The sequence below is a fragment of the Harmonia axyridis genome, chromosome 2 (genome assembly GCF_914767665.1).
Source record: "Harmonia axyridis chromosome 2, icHarAxyr1.1, whole genome shotgun sequence".
NCBI lineage: Eukaryota > Metazoa > Arthropoda > Insecta > Coleoptera > Coccinellidae > Harmonia > Harmonia axyridis.
In genome coordinates this window covers 10,918,469-10,938,884 of record NC_059502.1, presented here as the reverse complement: position 1 = coordinate 10,938,884, position 20,416 = coordinate 10,918,469, and the positions used below count along the sequence as shown (strand labels likewise).

At 33.2% G+C, this 20,416-nt stretch overlaps 1 protein-coding gene across 4 annotated transcripts in view; it reads left to right on the top strand.

Moving 5' to 3' along the window:
* The window catches only part of LOC123674163 (zinc finger homeobox protein 4), a 151,410-nt gene that overhangs the window by 12,858 nt on the left and 118,136 nt on the right, over positions 1-20,416 (top strand). For all 4 annotated transcript variants that reach the window (XM_045609077.1, XM_045609076.1, XM_045609078.1 and 1 more), the window contains exon 2: positions 12,890-12,958. The gene's annotated coding sequence lies outside the window, so the exon portion shown is untranslated. The remainder of the gene's footprint in view (positions 1-12,889; positions 12,959-20,416) is intronic.

The following is a 20,416-nucleotide window of genomic DNA, read 5'->3' as shown; positions in this document are numbered from 1 at the left end:
TTTATGCGCGCTAGCCAGTCCAGAAGCAATAATTCCTCGATAAATACTGTTGGTAAAAAGTCGGAGACATTGTTATAAGCTTTTATGGAATATTATTCTGATATGTTTACGAGTGGTTCTTCAGCGACGGCCAATATCTGTATTCAGAGACCTATTGAATCTTTTTTATCAATCTTTGTTTTTTTGGGTTGGGTGAGTTGAGGTTTGACAGTTGCCTCCCACCTGCATTTGCACTCTTAGGATAATTTGACTCCTGTGGGGTTCCACAAGGAACAGTTTTTCGACCGGAACTTTTTACTAAGATTTGAGTAAACTCGTGGTTTCTGTTAGGAGACTCGATTCATACTTTCTTCGTTCAATCTCCGATAATTTCCCTTATTACACGGAATATTAGAAGACCAATATTCTCTTCTGAGATAGAGCAATACAAAATATTGTTAACTTCTAAAAATAAATATTATAGTTTTCATTATACTGATTTAAAGTAAGCGACCCATTCTAAAAAATCTAAAACTGAATGGATAGCTTGGCAATCAAAATGAAATTTATATATTGGACAATTATTCACCAAGTGGTCAATGGTTTCTCCTTTTGAAGAATATTATTCTTCAAAATTTTATACTCAAATTTTTTAAGTAGACTTCGAAAATCAAAAAAGAATCAAGTTTAACTCCAAGATATTTGAGAATATAATTTTGAGAACATAACAACAAAAAAAAACGAATGTGGAGTTCCACAAGGACCAGTTTTAGGACCGTTACTGTTTTGTATTCGTGGTTAAATACAAGATTAGATGATTAAATATAGATTCAGTTATTCGTTACCTTACGTGGTCCCTGTTACGAGCCTCGATTCATACTTTCTTCTCCCAATCTTCGATCATATCCTTGTTACACGAGATCATAGAAGACATTATCTGCCTAGACTGGAATAACGTCATTCAGCAGCGTATGTCTATTGAAATAAACAATATAATTGTGCTGTGAGCTCTGATTAGCTAGCTCCTTGACTATTATTCCATTCAATTTCATGAACTAGGTCTTGCAAATAAACCGTAATTGAAAAAACGCTTCAATTAAATTTGGAGACGCCAATCTGAAACTGGGACCTTGATTTGATATTTCTACATGCAATTATCGCTCGTTTGAACCTTTTTCTCATGGGAGGCAAGATCAACTTCTACTTGCAAGTGTGATTTTGGTGTGGAGATAACTAGAATCGACTTCAGGCATTTATCAAATTAGATGTTTGGACTGTAATGATTGTCACGTCGGTCAAAGAGAGAACGGTAATATGTATAAACGATAGGTAGAATATACGGGCCATATACGGAATAATAATGTTGACAATTTTACTGTTGCTAATCACGTTCTAACAGCATTAGTACTTCTGATGAGGTCAGAGAACATATTTGAGTATAATAGAAGATGTTGGGATCAGGACAAACTTATATGAGTAAATATGCAAATTTGAATATTTGGAATCCGATATTTTTCCTAATTGTCGAATTTATAATAAGCAGAATATTTATTATTACCTGCTGATATCCAAGGTTTGCCAACTTTTGCTCTCCTAGTGTCATCGGTTGTTTCACGTCATTTGGGGCGCGCATGAAGTTTGTTTTTTGAATTTCTGATATATTTAGATATTTATCTCAATATATTTTGATTTAATACTAAACGTTGATTCACTGTGTGACATAAGGAGTGCGTTCTTTGAGGAGAAACTCGTGAATTGAGTAAAATATCGAATCACTGATAGGTATGTTTTCATTTCCGCGAGCTTCATGTCAAATTTGATAGTTCATGTTGGGAACAAAATTTGCTTACTGAAAGTGCCATATGCTCCCTCTATCTAGGTTTATTACTCTGAGAATTATACGAAAAACCATCATACGCTCGCCTACGTTGAATCAAGCATTTTATTGTGAAACAGGTTATAGGTTTAGAATCAATTGCATAATTGAAATGGTTCAATAGATGGAATCAAATGATTATCGAAACTTTTCTCATTAGTGAACTAGAATTAAACGTGGGTACTTACAACCGTTATAATTCGAAGTAACCTATGTTGTCGATTCATTCAGTTGAACGATTGAATACAATAGAATTAAGTGATCATTTTATTCCTGAAAAGTTCTACGATCCAGCTCTTGATGGAAATTGAAATGGTATTTCTTCGTATTACTTAATACGAGAATATCGATAAATGTAATTCATTTTCATTTCGATGTCATTGCGCGAAAAGCAACTTCGTCCCATTTATTGACATCTGTCTGTCTCTTGATTGTACTTCAAAAAAGGATATATGTATTCAAAAATTGTATAACAAAATGTTTGCACTATGCGAAAAAGCTCTAAAATCTCGAATCTGTAATTTCCGTTTACTTCAAATTGACGTCATTGTTTATGGTTTTTATTCGAGCTTAAATTGAAATAATCTTCACAAACAAAATCGGATGAATCAATGATGAAAACACATTCGTATAAATCGTAAATAATACTCAATTTAGGTACTTCTTCCATTTCACCTCGATAATGTAATGGCTCAAGTTGGCATGGTACAATGTCAAGGACTAAACGAAACTCGAGTTCTTCGTTTACAATGGTCGTAGCAAACCTATAATCAGCAAGCCGAATTCTTGTCCATGAAATCAATGTTTCTTTGTCTTGTCGAAAGTTCTGATCCATAACTGAGCGTTCTGAATTACGTTTTTCCACTCTTATCAAGATCGAACACGGTATACGTCCATTTAAAACATCAAGGCTCATGTGATTGTGTAATTGTTACTTTTGGTCATTATGAAAAAGCTCAATTAGTCCGTGTTTTGTTAGTACTTTTCGAACGACAATTTTTCTTAATACGACACGCCACCTGGGACTTTACCTAGACCGAAATTAACCGATAAAATCAAATCGACCTAATTGTAATGGCGAGGAATTAAGAACGCTATAGTGAATTCAAATGAGTTTCTATGGATTTAATTTCATGTATTTCTGAACCGACAATGGCTTTTGTTTGGGAATTATGTTTCATGGCTTTGATGGATTGCTGCTTGGATAAAAATATACCGTTAATTTGGAATGAATTATTTTATTCTTTTTCATATTTTCCTGATTGGAAATACCACTCTGTGGATATCGTTTCGAGTGCATCATGGAGTAATATCTAAACATAGATAGAGGGAGTATACGCAATTTTTACATCCCCAACATGGTTAGATTACGTTGTCATATTCTGATGTATTTTCAAATCCACAACTTTACTATATCGTTAAGAATGTATATTATATTGAATGAAAAATATTTATTCGAGTGGTTCCCGATTAAATATGCAAATTTGAATATTTGGAATCCGATATTTTCCTAATTTTCGAATTTATAATAAGCATAATATTTATTATATTCTGTTTCTACCTTCTGAAATCCAAGGTTTGGCAACGTTTGCCCTTCTAGTGTCATCGGTTCTTTCACGTCGTTTGGCGCGCTTGAAGTTTGTTTTCTGAATTCCGATATATTTAGGTATTTATTTTAATATATTTTGAGTTAATATAAAACGACGGTCCACTATGGGACAAAAGAAATGCGTTCTTTGTGGAGAAACTCGCGAATTGAGTGAAATATCTTATGACTGATATGTTTTCTTTTTCGCGCGCTTCATGTCAAAATTGGTAGTTCATGTTTGGGACAAATTTGCTTACTGAAAATGACATATGCTCCCTTTATCTCTGTTTATTACTCTGAGATCCTTGCCAATCAACAGAAATGAGTTTTCAATCGTTGATTTGTCGATCAAAATTTGTACTCTCAATTAGCTACAATGAAATCGTCTGTTTACGTCACTTGAACGGGCCCAGCTCATTCTCTTAATTGGAGATAAAGTAAGAGGAAAAATCTGTGTAACAAATTAATAAATTTAGCAGTCGACACGCCGTTGGAGCTTTCCAGAGAATGATTGCGCCTTAATTACTCCAATAAATAATTGTGACAACACAGATCCAGACTCAATAATTTATATTGCCGTTTCATTGTGGACTTTATTGCTAGTACAGTTTTCCAACTTATATTTTAAGCGACAATAACATCGAAAGTCTCTTAACCAGTTGAATTTATTAAGTAGAACGCTTATAATAAATGTTGGTACACAGGCACACACCTAGGCAATCATTGTATTTGAGGATCAGTTTCGTTATTCTTTCACGGGTTATTCACAATGGTATGCCAACCGATATAAATGTCAATTAAAACGTCAATCTATTGATTGGATTCAGTAACTTTCCAAAATAAAGCCTGTTAATTGTTGGTGGAAGTTGTGAGGTGAAAGTGTTGCTCATTCTCTCTTCCTGAAGAAATAAAACGACGGTCAAGGATGAGTCAGACACAAGATTTATCTCAACATAATGTATTTATAGGTTACGCAAAAAGGATGGCAATTTAATGAGAATACGTTTGAATGTACATTACCGTACAACTTTGCTTCCGCCGTTTTTTTCCGAATTTCAAAGTTTTATTGTAAAAAACTGGTAATACATTCATCATTCAAAGTATTGTCCATCACTGGCCACTACTTTCTACCATCTTTTGAACGAAAACACAACCGTCAGAGCTCTTTTTATTTTTCATGATGTTTTTGCCTTATTGAATCCTTTTTTGAATACTAGATTCGATGATTTGCAGTCCCATATGTGTTGGTATCCTCTTAGTGACCAATTTCCCTTAGAATCACTTCAGATAATTCCTAAAAAAAAACACATACATTCAATCCTCAGAGCTCTTTTTATTTTTCATGATGTTTTTGCCTTATTGAATCCTTTTTTGAATACTAGATTCGATGATTTGCAGTCCCATATGTGTTGGTATCCTCTTAATGACCAATTTCCCTTAGAATCACTTTAGATAATTCCTAAAAAAAACACATACATTCAATCCTCAGAGCTCTTTTTATTTTTCATGATGTTTTTGCCTTATTGAATCCTTTTTTGAATACTAGATTCGATGATTTGCAGTCCCATATGTGTTGGTATCCTCTTAGTGACCAATTTCCCTTAGAATCACTTTAGATAATTCCTAAAAAAAAACACATACATTCAATCCTCAGAGCTCTTTTTATTTTTCATGATGTTTTTGCCTTATTGAATCCTTTTTTGAATACTAGATTCGATGATTTGCAGTCCCATATGTGTTGGTATCCTCTTAATGACCAATTTCCCTTAGAATCACTTTAGATAATTCCTAAAAAAAAACACATACATTCAATCCTCAGAGCTATTTTTATTTTTCATGATGTTTTTGCCTTATTGAATCGTTTTTTTGTATACTAGAATTGAAGATTTGCAGTCTCATACGTGTCGGTATCCTCTTAGTGACCAATTTCCCTTGGAATCACTTTAGATAATTCAGTATTCCCTGTCCGTCCTGCATGGCCGTACGACAAGCATTTATACACAATTCTACCCCGTACTCCCCTGTACTTAAACTTCAATTTATCGCTCGTAACCGACTTGCCTCCCTCTTGAATAGAGGGTGTCCACACGACAACTGCTTCATTTCTTCCCCAAGTGTTCTTCAGATCTAGTGCGTGACAAAGTTCGCGTGTCTATCGGTAATTAAGAAGGTAATCATTCCGAATTGTCATTAGTTGTATTAAACCGTACCGTTGAATTCGCTAATTTGGGCAGGTGCCCGCTTGTTTTTCATCCTTGATGGATTTCTGTTCAACAGACTGTGATTATGCTTCCTCCTGGTCATTCTGTGGTCTTTTTGCTACTAGTTTTTACTACAACTCTTTTGCATATGATTAGTGAATCAATTTATCTCGGTAGTCCTGAGCGAAACTCAGATTAATAAACATAGATAGAGGGAGCAAATGTCATTTTCAGTGAGCAAATTTTGTCCCCAACATGAACTATCAAATTTGACATGAAGCGCGCGGAAATGAAAACATATCAGTGATACGATATTTCACTCAATTCGCGAGTTTCTCCACGAAGAACGCACTTCTTATGTCCACTAGTGAATCGACGTTTCATATTAACTCAAAATATAGTAAAATAAATACCTAAATATATCAGAAATTCAGAAAACAAACTTCAAGCGCGCCAAACGACGTGAAACAACCGATGACACTAGGAGAGCAAAAGTTGCCAAACCTTGGATTTTAGCAGGTAGATACAGAAAATAATAAATATTCTGCTTATTATAAATTCGACAATTAGGAACAATATCGGATTCCAAATATTAAAATTTGCATATTCAATCGGGGATCTCTCAAACAAATATATTTCATTCAATATTTCAATATAATATACATTCATAACGATATAGCAAAATTGTGGATTTGAAAATGTATCACAATCCGACAACGTAATCTAACCATGTTGGGGACATGTGAAAAAAAATACCTTACTGTAACTAATCAGAACACAAAATCAAGACAAAATTTCCCTCGATATTTCTGCTACGTTAACAATGACAGAAGACTTTCAAGTTCAATGACGAAGATTCTGAGCTCAAGGTTTCTTGCAGTTTCTTTTAATCTTTTGTGATTACCTTTGAGTTGATGTTATGCATCCTTTATACTGAGGTGATCAGCTTGATATTCAACTTGAAGCTTGATATTGCTATTTCGAATTACTCATCACCAGTGAGACAAACCTTTGAAAGTTACAGACATTGTGACGAAATAACAGATTGGCCGATTCGAAGAACTAGCGCTCAAAAAGACAATAGCTTATTTTCAGAATAGTTCTTCATTGAAACAAGAATGCAAGGCTCTGAATGATTCTCACAATTAAATTGTTCAATTAGGTATCATTCATTGTATCAATCACTTTCACTCCTGATAAAACTTATTATTTCTATCCTAGAGAGAATTACTTGCTAAACATTTGTACACAAAAACTCTACCCAAAGCTTCACCATCATTAGTTTCACCTCGAGTAAGTGAACATCCTGAACTTTTTTTTCGCTTCATTTGTTTATCGCAAAAAATGAAGCAAAACGTAGCAATTAACTGGTTACTGCCAGTAACGTACTACTTGGTTGTAGTAAGCTGGAAACGTGAAGCCATAAAGATGGTATAGACAATTCCATGTAATTAACGAGAAGCAGTTTGCACTTTAGGTACTTGCTGCTAACTTACTCTACTTGGATATTGTCGAATGACTCCACCATTGTATTGGTTTATGACTTGTTTCTTACCGTACCTTCTTTTCCCTTGCCACTTCGATGTGAAGAATGGGTTATAGGTGTTCCTTACATAGATGCGAAACCAATAAATCATGCTAGTGAGATGGGAAAATTTCAAGACGGAATGATAATATACTTGAGTGCCACAGAGACGAAAATGAAAGTAGAGATGTTGGTTTTTCTTGCCTTTTCTTGTTGATAGGTTTTGAGTTATGCTTGAGAAAAATGTATCGATCGATCAGGAGTAGGAAGTAGGAAGGCTTGGTTTGATTTTTAAGCTATTTGGCTTGAGCTTGATTTGATTTCAAGTCAAGCTCAAGTTAAGTAGTAGTTTTTCAATCTCAAGTCAAGTATTTATTTATTAAGTTCTTGAATCATACCAAGCTACTTGATTTTTACCAGTTTTATTGTGTAATGTCACATCAATAAAAAAATGATGAAATGAGAAGGAACCTTGCAAAAAACACTTTTATTTATTGAACTTATTGTACGAAAGAACCGAAAATATCAAATTCTTTGAAATAGAAACATGAAATAAATCATAACAAAATAAAAATAATAAGAAAATGAATTTTCTTAATATTGAGAAACCTCCAGGCTTTGTTTGATTTCATAATTTTCCATCCAGGATCTAAGACACATGAGGCATTCTATAGATTTGTGGCCTAACCTATTGCGGGTTTTTGTAACTGTAAAAGCAGTACTGGAAAATTGTCTTTCTACAGGAGCTGAACATGCTGGCGTTGATAAAAAATCCTTTGCCATTTTGGCCAAGTTTGGAAACATATTTCTGAAACTACCAAAATCTACCAATAGATTTCATAGAAATGTGGGAAAACTACTAAGAAAGTCACACTGGCGAATGCTTCAGTCTCTCGGCGCTCGAGGAATCCCCTCATTTAGTCTAAGCGTGCACGAGATTGCAGAAATAATTGCCGTGCGACGCGTGCATATCAAGCTCAAGTAATATCAAGAAGCTTGATATCAAGTCAAGTAATAAATATCTAAAATCAAGTCAAGTCAAGCTCAAGTATGTAATTTTTCACGAGCTTAATGTTCAAGTCAAGTAGTTGGTTAAAATGTCAAGCTACTTGGCTTGATGAATCCCTAATCGGGGGAATCATCTAGCAATCGAACTCTAAAGGTTTTTTGGGAAATTGAATTAAAATCTCAAAAAACAATTTCTTGATCAACTGTGAGTGAAACAAATTGAAGATCCACACGAAGAACTCATTTATAAAACACAAAAATATTTTTTGATTTAAAATAATTTTGTTGAGAACAATGTTACAGTGCAGAAAATATGTGTGTTTGTGGATTTGACATATTTGTGTCAATGTGTAAAAATTCTTTTCCTCGACTTGATCAAAAACAATACGAATTGACCTGTTTCGAGAATTGATCGCTTCTGGAGTCCTCCTAACATAATTAAAGAAAAAATCACGCACATCCAGACGCTGTAAAAATTTCTATAATAAACCATTCGCGTTTGTCATTAATTCCGTAATATTTTCCATTGCTAAAACCTCTTAATAGCAGCATTTTCTGCACGCAAGTTCCTAGTAATTTGCCTAATTTATATTTATTAGATTATTCCAAATTAAACCCGAGATTGGAGGAATTAATTTTTTTTAATAGTGGCATTAAATGTTGGATTGTCTTCGTTTGCGGAGGTTGGATTGTTGATAATAGTTTCAATATTATCCGCATTCGGTTGTAGACTTCATTATTATCAGGTAATAAGTTGTACTCGCCATTTAGAAAGTTCAGCATAATCGTGGTCTATTATTTCTGTAATTTGGCATCGTTTAAGTTTTTTTCTCCAATACGGCAATTCAGTAAATTGAATTCAACGTTTTGTCTACACTCGCAGACTAAAGATCTTCCTTTGAGTTTTTCGTATTCCAACACTTTCTCTTTTTGATAAGATTATATTAATTAAGTGTTTATAGAGATTGATTCAATGATACTCATTTATATCCTGTATTTTACTATTAATTGTCAAAATTTCATAAAATTCTGACATTATTTTCTAGATATCAGATACAAATGAAGAGAATTTAGAGAAGTCTTTTTTACCTTCCGATTAATGTAAACTGAAACATTGTCCATAAGAAAATTACATATTAATAAAAATATCCCGGTCCACATCAAATATGCAATTAATTACAACATCTAGTCATTATCCACGTCCATCAAAGGTAATTAGGTAATTAATACTCTCAAATGAAGTCTAACATCCTGAGAAAACCAAACTCAAAAAGTTCCACTGAAAATCGAGCTTCGATGAAAATTACACATTACATGTGTTCCGATGCCAGCTGTATAATTTTCCTGTCAATATTTGTTACATAAATAATTCATGCCAGTCTGAGACTATCTGTGAAGTTCAATAATTGATCAACACATTATGTGCTGCATTAGTAGTTTTAAGTAAACTCTGTAAGTGAGAGACAAATTATTGATGGTGTACTCTTAGGTATAATTACTAAAGAGACAATTCAATTTTCATCAATAATATATAAAGGCGGACCACTATACTGGGTATATGGCATGAAGAAATATTACCTGGTCTGCTGAATAAATTATCATTGGTGTGTTATGCCCTCGTTAAATCTTGAAAAATCATTAGTACAAACAGCATTATACCGATATTAGGTTAAATGAAAATATTCATTGCGTTAGTACACCGGATTCACCTCAGTTTTTTCATTTAGCTATTCAGAAATTTGAATACCATATGGTTTTATAAGGTATTGAGAATATTCGAGCAAAACGAGATTGGAACTGGTTATAAATTTTCAAGCATTTATAAAATTATTAGCACTTTCATCGATCAGCTTTTTTGATCGGCCGGTTCTGTAGATCTTATCTTTTCGTACGGCAGCTTCGGCCTTAATTTTATCTGCTGCTAAATGCTGTTCTATTTGGTTTCATAGTGTTCATCTTCATAAAATTGATGCACAGCATAATGTTTCTATGAGAATTATCAGTGAAACTATCAACTCGACATTGGTTACCAGTACTATAACATATACTTCCGCTTCATATTCTTTGAATAAATTTCATTTTTACCCGAACTTTTCTCCAATTGTATCTTACCTCCCTAGATACTGGAACTGCCAGATAAAAGTCACGTGAATCTTTGTGGATTAATACTTTCCTTTAATATAATGAAAGTGACCAGGAAATTTGGCGTTAGGAATGGAGTTCTTGTAATGTCTTCAATAGATGTCGAATCGTTGATCCTTCAGAGGAAGTTCTAGGTTCCAAATCTTTTTTTGGATACTTTAAATCGACTTAGGACTAGTCATGGTCTTCAAATGGAGATCTATTGAAAACCGAATATGTGAGTGGCGTAGAAGAAACCATTGACCACTCAGTAATTATTGTCGAATTTATAAATTCCATGGTGGTTTTTTCAAGTGTTTTATGTCATTTATTAATATTGAAATTATGTTCCACCAAGTAATGAGCGACAAATCAATTCCAAATAGGAGAAACTATCAACATTACAACCTTTTTTGGTGGGCAGTGTATCCATATCGAAACTGGTTAATTTAATTGTTTCGTATCAATCAAAAAACTATGGATTTAAATTAATGACCGAGTTGTCTTTCAACTTACGTCAAATATTTGCCATAAAACAATCTTTGGTCATGGACAAAACCTCACCAATTGATTGTGTTAAGTGGTTATTATGTTTTGCGAATTATATTTAATAAAGAGTTCCATTGAAAAATTAATTATTTTTGTCATTCTGGACGTTGGATTTGAGTTGAATCCCGTCCCAGCTATATTCATTACAACTCTGATTTTTCCCCTGTCCTTCTCAATGATACCTCAGAGAAATTCTCACGGCATACATATTCATATGTACCGTTTCTTCATACTCATTAGAAACAAGTGACAAAGGACCTTCTTCGACAGCTTTTGTTATACCCCATCACCCCTTCAAATGGTTCATAACTGGAGCCGTTAGAAAATCAGTGTCTCTGTCCCTAAAGGTATTTTCACACGTCGAGCCTAGCCTACCTTAAAAGTTCATCTATCACGAGGTATGCAGTTGACCTATTTGAAAAAATAAAAGCGGTGTTGAGGCACCTGGTTTGTTATTTCAGGTCTGGCTGTCCCTTCTGAATAGCCCCTGTCGAGTCGTTCCCCTATTTGACCGCTTGTAGTCGGTATATTCGGTGGTTTACTACCCCATTCACCAACTGACCATTCACATCGGGTAAGAGGAAGAGAGGGCATAGAGCGAGTACGATTTTATCTATTGTTATCTATGAAACCAAGGTTGGATCGGTTTTGAGATCGCTCTTTTCAATTCTGTTGGCATCTTTTCTTTGCCCATGTTCCTGTATCGGCATCCTTGACAATTTCAACGGGTCTTACATTAATGTTATCAGAATTGCTTAACTGATTTAAAGTCACTTCAATTTTTTTTTAATTTCGATGTTTGTTGTCAATCTGTGAATGAATTAGTGGTGAGCAAATTTTTCTTTATGAATATTTCAAGTCTCTTGGTGTTTTCTTTCAGTCATAAAATTCTGACATTATTTTCCAGATATTAGATACAAATGAAAAGAATTTAGAGAGAAGTCTTTTTTACCTTTCGATAAATGTAAACTGAAACATTGTCTATAAGAAAATTACATATTAATAAAAATATCCCGGTCCACATCGAATATGCAATTGATTACAACATCTAGTCATTATCCACGTCCATCAAGGGTAATTAGGTAATTAATACTCTCAAATGAAGTCGAACATCCTGAGAAAACCAACATGTTTATGAAATATACAGCATTTCATTTTATTACAAATTGTAGTTCGTCAGTGAGATTTATATTTCAAATATTTTCAGCCGAATTATATCTACTGTTCTATTTCATAGCACGAGTAGCTGAATAGTCCAAATAGGTTTTAAATTACTATTTAAAAAGACTTGTTCTATTCGTTGGCATACTCGTCGATTAGAATCTTAATAACGATAAATCTTCGATGAAAAAAATATTTTACTAAATATGCAAATCAATTCTGAAATATTGAATAATTAGAACTTATTATCATACAACCAATGACCTATGACGTCATATTTGCTGTGAACATTTTTTTTTTCGCAATTTCGTTCTTTTACGTTGAATATTTTTTTTTGACTTTCTTTCTGTATGCTTGTCGTTTGAGAGTCTGACAAATTCATTTTTCAATAGTCAGATTAAAAAAAAATTGAGGCAATTGAAACTGAATTCAAAATTCAGATTGCTATAAAAATAATTGAGTGAATCAAAATCATCCTTACATTGTAATACGAAATAATAATAAGTTCATTACGTAGATAGTTACATCAAAATGATCTTCAGTAAAAAAACAGTTGCATTAATAAGTGAAAGAACGTTTTCGTATATGGCACTGAATTTCACTTTTTGATTAGTATTTTCTTGAGAAATATTTGAACAGGTTGAAAATATTCACTTCATGTTGGGGTCAGTGAACATAAATGAATTATTAGAATTATTATTAAATATCCAATTGAATCTTGTTTTCCTATTATTAGAATATTATTTATATTCAGTTCAGCACCCGACTTGAAAAAGCTACAGTGTAGCGAAACAATTGTCGTCATCAATAAATTTTGTGGAAATCAGCATTGTATTATTATTTATTATTTATATGTTTTTCATAGGAATTTTCTTTTTCAGGAGATATCCTGAGACGGACAATAAATTTATTTGAAGCGTGAGGAAGAGAATGAAAAAATTACATCATAGGTAAGTAAAAAATTTACTGCATATCTTCAATAACACTCACAACAATATTACACATACGATTTACATCTGAAACAAATTAAAAAACAATTCAGCTTCCAGCTAAATGTTTTGCTTTTTGGGTTTCTCCTATCCTTGATTTCAGAGAAGTGAATAAATACTTGACACTTTTTCTCTCTCTCATTTCGTCAGAGACATCATTGTTTCAAAATGTGTTTGGTTATTCAACTGAAATCTTCATAATCATCTGACCTCATGAGCAGGTATTTAGCACCCATTACATCTTTCCAATTAATACCACAACGTGTTAATTTCCAGTGGCGCCGGACTGAATAAACTCCATTTTATGTAAAGCTTCTCTCATAATTTCTACAATACGTCTGGAAGCATAGTTTGAACAAAATGTGATTAGTATTCATCAAGAGAAAAATTGAGGTTAATATTCTTAATATCCCGACTCCAATTTTAAGCGGCGACACTGGAAAGTTGAGCAACCGTTAATTTTTAACACATTTAAATTTCTGTACACACATTTCCTTATTAGGATCTCAAGTAAGTAATTGTAATTATAAAATTAGCGAACAAAATAGACATGACGTTTTGTTGAATTGTATTGGGAAAGTGAATTGAGATTTTATTTTTATTACTTACATCATCTCAAGCTTTGGATATATGAGTTTACGGTTAATATATTGTCTGATTGTTGACGATGAACAGAAGTTTCTAATTATGTAGTTAAACAGATTTTATGACAAGGATTCTATTGTAAACTTTTTACACCTTTGTGTACCTGTCGCTCACTTGATATTTTAAATAATGAGAATCAATCAACGTGATGACAGCAATTTTTAAGGGGTTTTTATAAATTATACGTAGTGAATCGAAGCATTTGGTTTCCTGTTTCTCTTTTGAAGAAATGATATTTTTAATTTTGTCCTTTAAAATTCAGGCTTTAGAATAGAATGAAAATCTGCATTTGGATGTAAAATAACAACTTTAAGCCAGGTGCAAAATTTTATGTTGATCGCACACCCAAAACCATAGAAAATTCAAACAGAATATCGAAAAAAACCTCTCCAAAAAGTACGTAACCGATGCAGTTGAAATTTTGGAGGTTCCTATGAAGTAATAATTTCAAGCTCCTTGCAGAATTTCAAGCTGATCACGCCTCCAGATTAATAGAAAATTCAAGAAGAATATAAACAAGAAATACCTCAAATATTTTCGTGATTGCAAATCCAATCGATTTGAGCTTTGGCGTGTATATATAAAAAAATCATTTCAAGTTTCGTGCAAAATTTCGTGTTAATAGCGTCATTAAAACCAATGACAACCGGGTAGAATATCGAAAAGAAATTACTCAATAATTTCGTTAATAACATACGACCTAGTTGACATTTTGCAAGTGAATATAAAATAGCAATTTTAAGCTTTATGCAGAATTTTGTGTTGACCGCTTCATCAGAATCCTAGAATATTCAAGCGGAATATCAAGTTATGTGGTATCCAAGGGTGTATGAATGACGAACGTACAAAAGTTCTTGACTTCAAGTCAGTGTTTTTCTTATTTAAATTGTTATTGTAAATTGGTTGCGTACAAAAACGATGGAATATTCCAAAGTGTTTTCTTGTAGGAACTTTAAGTTTCTCTGAATCGACTAGAAACTCGTATATACTTATATTGTAACGACGCATTTACATAATTCCAACTTATAACGAAAAATGTGAGTCCTTTTGAGCAATAACCAACGCAAAATTTTTAGGATCCTGTTTTATCGCCTTCGTATACGAGAACATCAAAGATTATAGAGTTTATACTCCTCTATTTCCATTAGATATTCTATAAAATCTCCGTATTCTGGACTCAACTATATATTTAATTATGGAAACATATTCTGAGACATCGTTTTATGTCTCACCTTTGCGGTTCTAATGAATATTAATATGTTCATCACTGTGAAATTTCATCTTGCAAAACATATCGTAACTTATCAAACGTGTTTTGTAATTCGCACTAAAAACTCAAAACGATACAGGTGGCTTCTATGTCTCGGGTAACATCGTTCCGATTGACCAATTAGTCAGAAAGATCTTGGAAAACTGATTCCACAATTATTGAATATGAACTGGTTTTATTTTAGTTTCTTTCGCGATATTCCCATTTCATAACAGTACCGATAACGATGATGAACGTTACTAATTGAAAGGTATTTTTTCAATCTGAAGCGTTTTGTACCTTTATAGTCTCCTGCAACCATGGCGCATTGCTCCATATACACAGGGTTGTCCAGATTTTAGTTCGATAACTTTGTTGGCGTCGGATAGATCAACTCTTCTCATGAAAAAAGTTCATATAAACATATATCCTAACAAGCTTCGTTTTAGAGATACAGGGTGTTCTAGTTTGAAGAAAAAAACAATGTTTTACTTATAACTCCAGTATTATTACATTAATTGTTTCAATTTTTGGGTATTGAAGACTAGATTGTCATGTTTCGAATTAGGAAAATGTTTCCTGGCAAAATCATCCAGTTGCGTAGATATAGGGGTACGATGTTCCTTTTCCTATTGATAATCTACCCCACTGTCTTTTTTCGACAAAATTATTTCATTTTTGAAATCAACGGAGCTTTAATATAAAGAAGGCTTATTATTGTTTCATTGAAAATACAACTTTTCATTCTCTTGTGTTTTCTTCATATCAAGCTTCGTTTTCGAGATATGACAATACTGTCACTGTCAGCTGGTCTTCAAAGGTGTTTTTCCTGGAAAAGAAAGATAGATATTTAGAAAATACAGGAGACCAGAAAGTTGTATTGTTAGTTGCTCAATCTTGAATCATTTTAAAAAATTACAAAAAGTCAGTGGCGTACCGTTTGCCCCTAATATTGTTGGCTTTTGTGCTCACTGAGACGCCACTGGACTTAATAATTTCAATCTAGTTAGGGCCAAATAAGCATCTCACCATTTCAAATAGCTTCACCAAATTTCAACAAAATTGGTCAGTATGTTCGATAATAATGTCTGATACAGACGTTTGCAGCTTTGATATTTTGGTTGAAATTTCATTTCATATTTTACTTTTGCACGGATATTTCGGTCATCACTAGAAATATATATTTTCTCCGATTGACAGCAAATATTGCTGTCACTCTCCATGATATAAATAGATCCGATATTTTTTCAGAAAATTATCAGATATTTCATAAGTTGTCAAATTATAATTATCATGGACATATACCTACATTTCCATAACAACCAACCATTACAAAAATTGCGATTTGTATTAAATTTCATTTAAATTTATCTACTACGGAAAAAATAAAAAGATTGTGAAAATTGCAATAATTTGCAAATACAATATCATCCTACATGTATCATTATGAACAATCGAAGAAAAAATTATATATTCAACTCGGCAGCAAAGTAAATTGACTGCCTTGGCTGAATTCTTAACCTAGCTACTACGCTCGGCTATGAACTATCAGCCGCGGCAGTCAATCTACTACTTTGCTGCCTAGTAAAACAAATAACTATTTTCAGTAATGATCAAAGAGAGAATGATGGGTTCGGCAAATTCTCATGAAAATCCTATAAAATCAGAAAATAGAGACTTATCGGAGATCGCAGTAACGGAACTACGATATAAAATCCCCAATAACGCATAATGGTCAAGTTGCATCACGAAGCGGAGCCTGCAAAACGCCATATTTCACGCGTTAGATCACACAAACGCCGAGAACAAACTTATCGAGCGAGATTTTCTTCAGTTTGTGACATTAAGTTGTCTAGCTTGGTATTTCCAACATATTCATAAAAGGTCATGTACACGTTGCAAGTCGCATAAAATGTCTTCATTATCCGCGGCGGTTTCGATATTTGTTTTTTAATTGCGAATTAAAAATTGATTCCCAGGAGCTGATTATATTGTCCGAGAGAATGGGATTTATTTGACGTTTCTTTGACAGGATCAGCCGTGAAATGTTCTGATTGATTTCAAACCGCGACTTCGTATGTGTTGAAAGTAGGTTTATAAGCGTTGCAGGAAACATTCAGAAAATGGCGTGACTCATGGGACTACTTTGTCATATAAGATTCATCCTTGTTGAGGCAGCTTTCATGCATACCAGCATATCGCATTGAAAATTGATTCGGTACGGGAATTTGAAATTTATGGATACTGCGATCCATCACAATGCACATCATTGAAAAGTTATCACATATCAAATGAGATATTTTTCAAATTATTGTCGTAAATCATTCAGTGAAACCTACTGAAAATATACAAAGTAGAGATTTTCAATTGGCATAAATGTTGCTCAAGAAAATAGCAATCACAAAAGTTAAATTCTAAGAGGCGTTTATAATGAATGATCTTTTAGGCAACGTGATGTCATCAGTGACGTCACATAGAAGTATAAATAATCGATTTATCATACGTACACCTACTGCATCTACCATTATTCATGGTGTTTTTGTTAGAGGGGCCTTCCCTAAATAAAAAATCCAAATATCCAACCCCAAACAAAACGTGCCAGAAAATAGCGTTGTGATGACGGTGATTCAATTGAAAATATTCAAATGATAAGAGTATGGGTACCTACCTTAGAAGCGGTGTCGTGTGGCTTTATTATATACAAGGTAGAATATCCGCATATACACCTATAATTTCACCGCATGAAATGCTATGGTACCACCAGAAAGACGTTCTCTTTCATTCCCTGTGTGCAAGAACACGCTTCCAACCACCCTTGAACGTGGCGCTTTACAATAATAATATGCGATATGAATATTAAAGGCAACAGATGGATCATTTCAATATCAATACGAGCATGAAAACTTAATTTCCTTATAGTGGAAGTAGTGCAGGGATTGAGCTCGTGTTTGTTGACTACATGTTGTTGATAATTTATGGTACGAGAGAAGAAGAGATATTTACATTTATTTACGAGAATTGATTCACATAACGATTTTATGAATTGGTTTTTTTGTTTATTAGGGGTAATTATAATCAATTCAGTTTGTAGAAACTTTCATTATGGTTTCGAGTTGGACAGAAGCTGTGGTTTTTCACATTTTTCATTAATCTATTATGATTTTAGATTTCATAATCTATTTATGCACTGTGTCCGTGAAGTATGGAACCAATTCATTTTTAGCTAAACAGGCCATTTTAAGAAATAATTCTGAAACACGTCAATTTTTTATTTTAATTTACCGTATTTTAAAATGATAATCTAATATACAGGGTGAATTACTTTCGAGTAATGATGTCACCGTAATTTTTTTTAATGGATACCCCCATTTTGTCTCAATTTTCCGATTACTCTAGCTGAGCTGATTCCAAACATGTATCACATGTTGATTCCAATTGGTACAGGGTGGACAAAAATACAATAGTTTTGTGTGTGCTCATAAAGTAACGCGCAACATTCTTTATCAGTTAAATTAACAATATTATCAAAAATACTTACTATCTAGCGGCAATTGGTTTGAATGCAACAACCTGTAGTTTGTTACATTTTTAGATTAATAAAAATGAGCTGTTTCCAAACATGTTTAGTACTTGTGGTCTAACAGACAGAATATGAAAGAAATTATTTCTTATTTTTATACATTTTTATTAATCTAAAAATGTAACAAACTACAGGTTGTTACATTCAAACCAATTGCCGCTAGACAATGAGCATTTTCGATAATATTGTCAATTTACTAATAAAGAATGTTACGCGTTACTTTATAAGCACACACAAAACTATTGTATTTTTGTCCACTCTGTACCAATTGGAATCAACATGTAATACATTTTTGGAATCAGCTCAGCTAGAGTAATCGGAAAATTGAGACAAAATGGGGATGTTCCATTTGAAAAAAATGATGGTGGCGTCATTACTCGAAAGTAATTCATCCTGTAAATCAGATTATTATTTTAAAATACGGTAAATTAAAATAAAAAATTGACACGTTTCAGGATTATTTCTTAAAATGGTCTGTTTAGTTAAAAATGAATGTGTTCCATACTTTACGGACACAGTGTACATATAACTAAATATTAAAGACTAGAACCTCCTCAAAGAAACTGGTTCTGAAGTGAATGTTGTTTTTTTTATTTTAACTGTATCTACGTTAAAATCCTCAGATGTTCCCAAAGATTGGTAATTGACTCTAAATTTTGTTTTTATAAATATATAAATATTTTTGTACTTCCACAAAAATGAGTGAAAATATTCGTTTCTGTATGGCAGATTTGTTCAGAAATTTAATTTTTTTACATTCTGCAAAAAGCAAAACATTATTGAACGATATTTAGGGGAAAAAGAAGTTCTTTATTGCACTAGTGCAATAAAGTGTTTATTGCACTCATCTGTCATTCTACTTCAACGTGCTGTCACCAATTGTTCATTCACTTTCAACATTGAGGGTAAAAATAAAGTTTGAGTTAAATTGTTCGTAACGTATTAGTTCCTGTTTCAATGCAAATCGATATTAATCATAAAGTATTCAAGTTGCGCTTTTCATTTTCCTACACCTAGTGCCGCACCTCAATAAATGATTTTTTGCTTTTTGCATGAACGTAGAAAAAATGTTGTATGCAACTCGTGCAAAAATTGTTTATTGCACTCGACGTGTTGTCCATCTCGACCTAACGGCCTCGTCGGACAATTTCACGTCGAGTGCAATAAACATTCACTTTTTGCACTTGTTGCATAAATAACTATTAATCGTTTAATTCGTCTGCCCCTACAAGTATATTTCATTTATTTATTTTCGTCATTAAATGATCCAAATTATCAGAATGAAAAACTTGTGTTGTAGAATCTCGGATATGCAGAATCTTCATTCTTTTTCGCCTTCTCAGTCGACCGACTGCATCGATCCGACGATAATGGCCGGAATAGTGTAAAAATTTCACGAAATCACAAAAGGAGCCAAAAAACAAGTATAATCACCTTCCATAATTAGGCTGACTCGGTGTGGGAATCGGTAATTATTGTGTACCTTGTCGGCACAAGGCAATCTTCCATCGATTTCTGTCCGACCGAAGACATAGAAGTGAATTGTACGACTATAGTTGGCGCCGAAACTGACCCAGGACGAACAATCTGAGAAGTAACACGTAATTATGAAATTTTTTCGTCGAACACTCTCCAACCCTCCGGTTTGGGGACCAATTATCAGGTTTCCTCAGTAATCAACCCATGATAATTTGGGGTTGATTTATAGATTTCGGTATTTTTATGTACCGTAGTTGAAATGGGATTTTTCTCATTTTATCCATACCAATAATGAAGTAATAGAAGCTTCGTATCTGTTAATTCATTATTTCAGTCATAAAATGCATTGAAACGCTTTTTTTTTCATATGTCTGTTCTTATGTACCCGCTAAGCTCTTGAACTACTTCACGTATTTACTTGAAATTTTTTTGATATTCGAAGCCCAGTTTTCAGTAATATTTTATT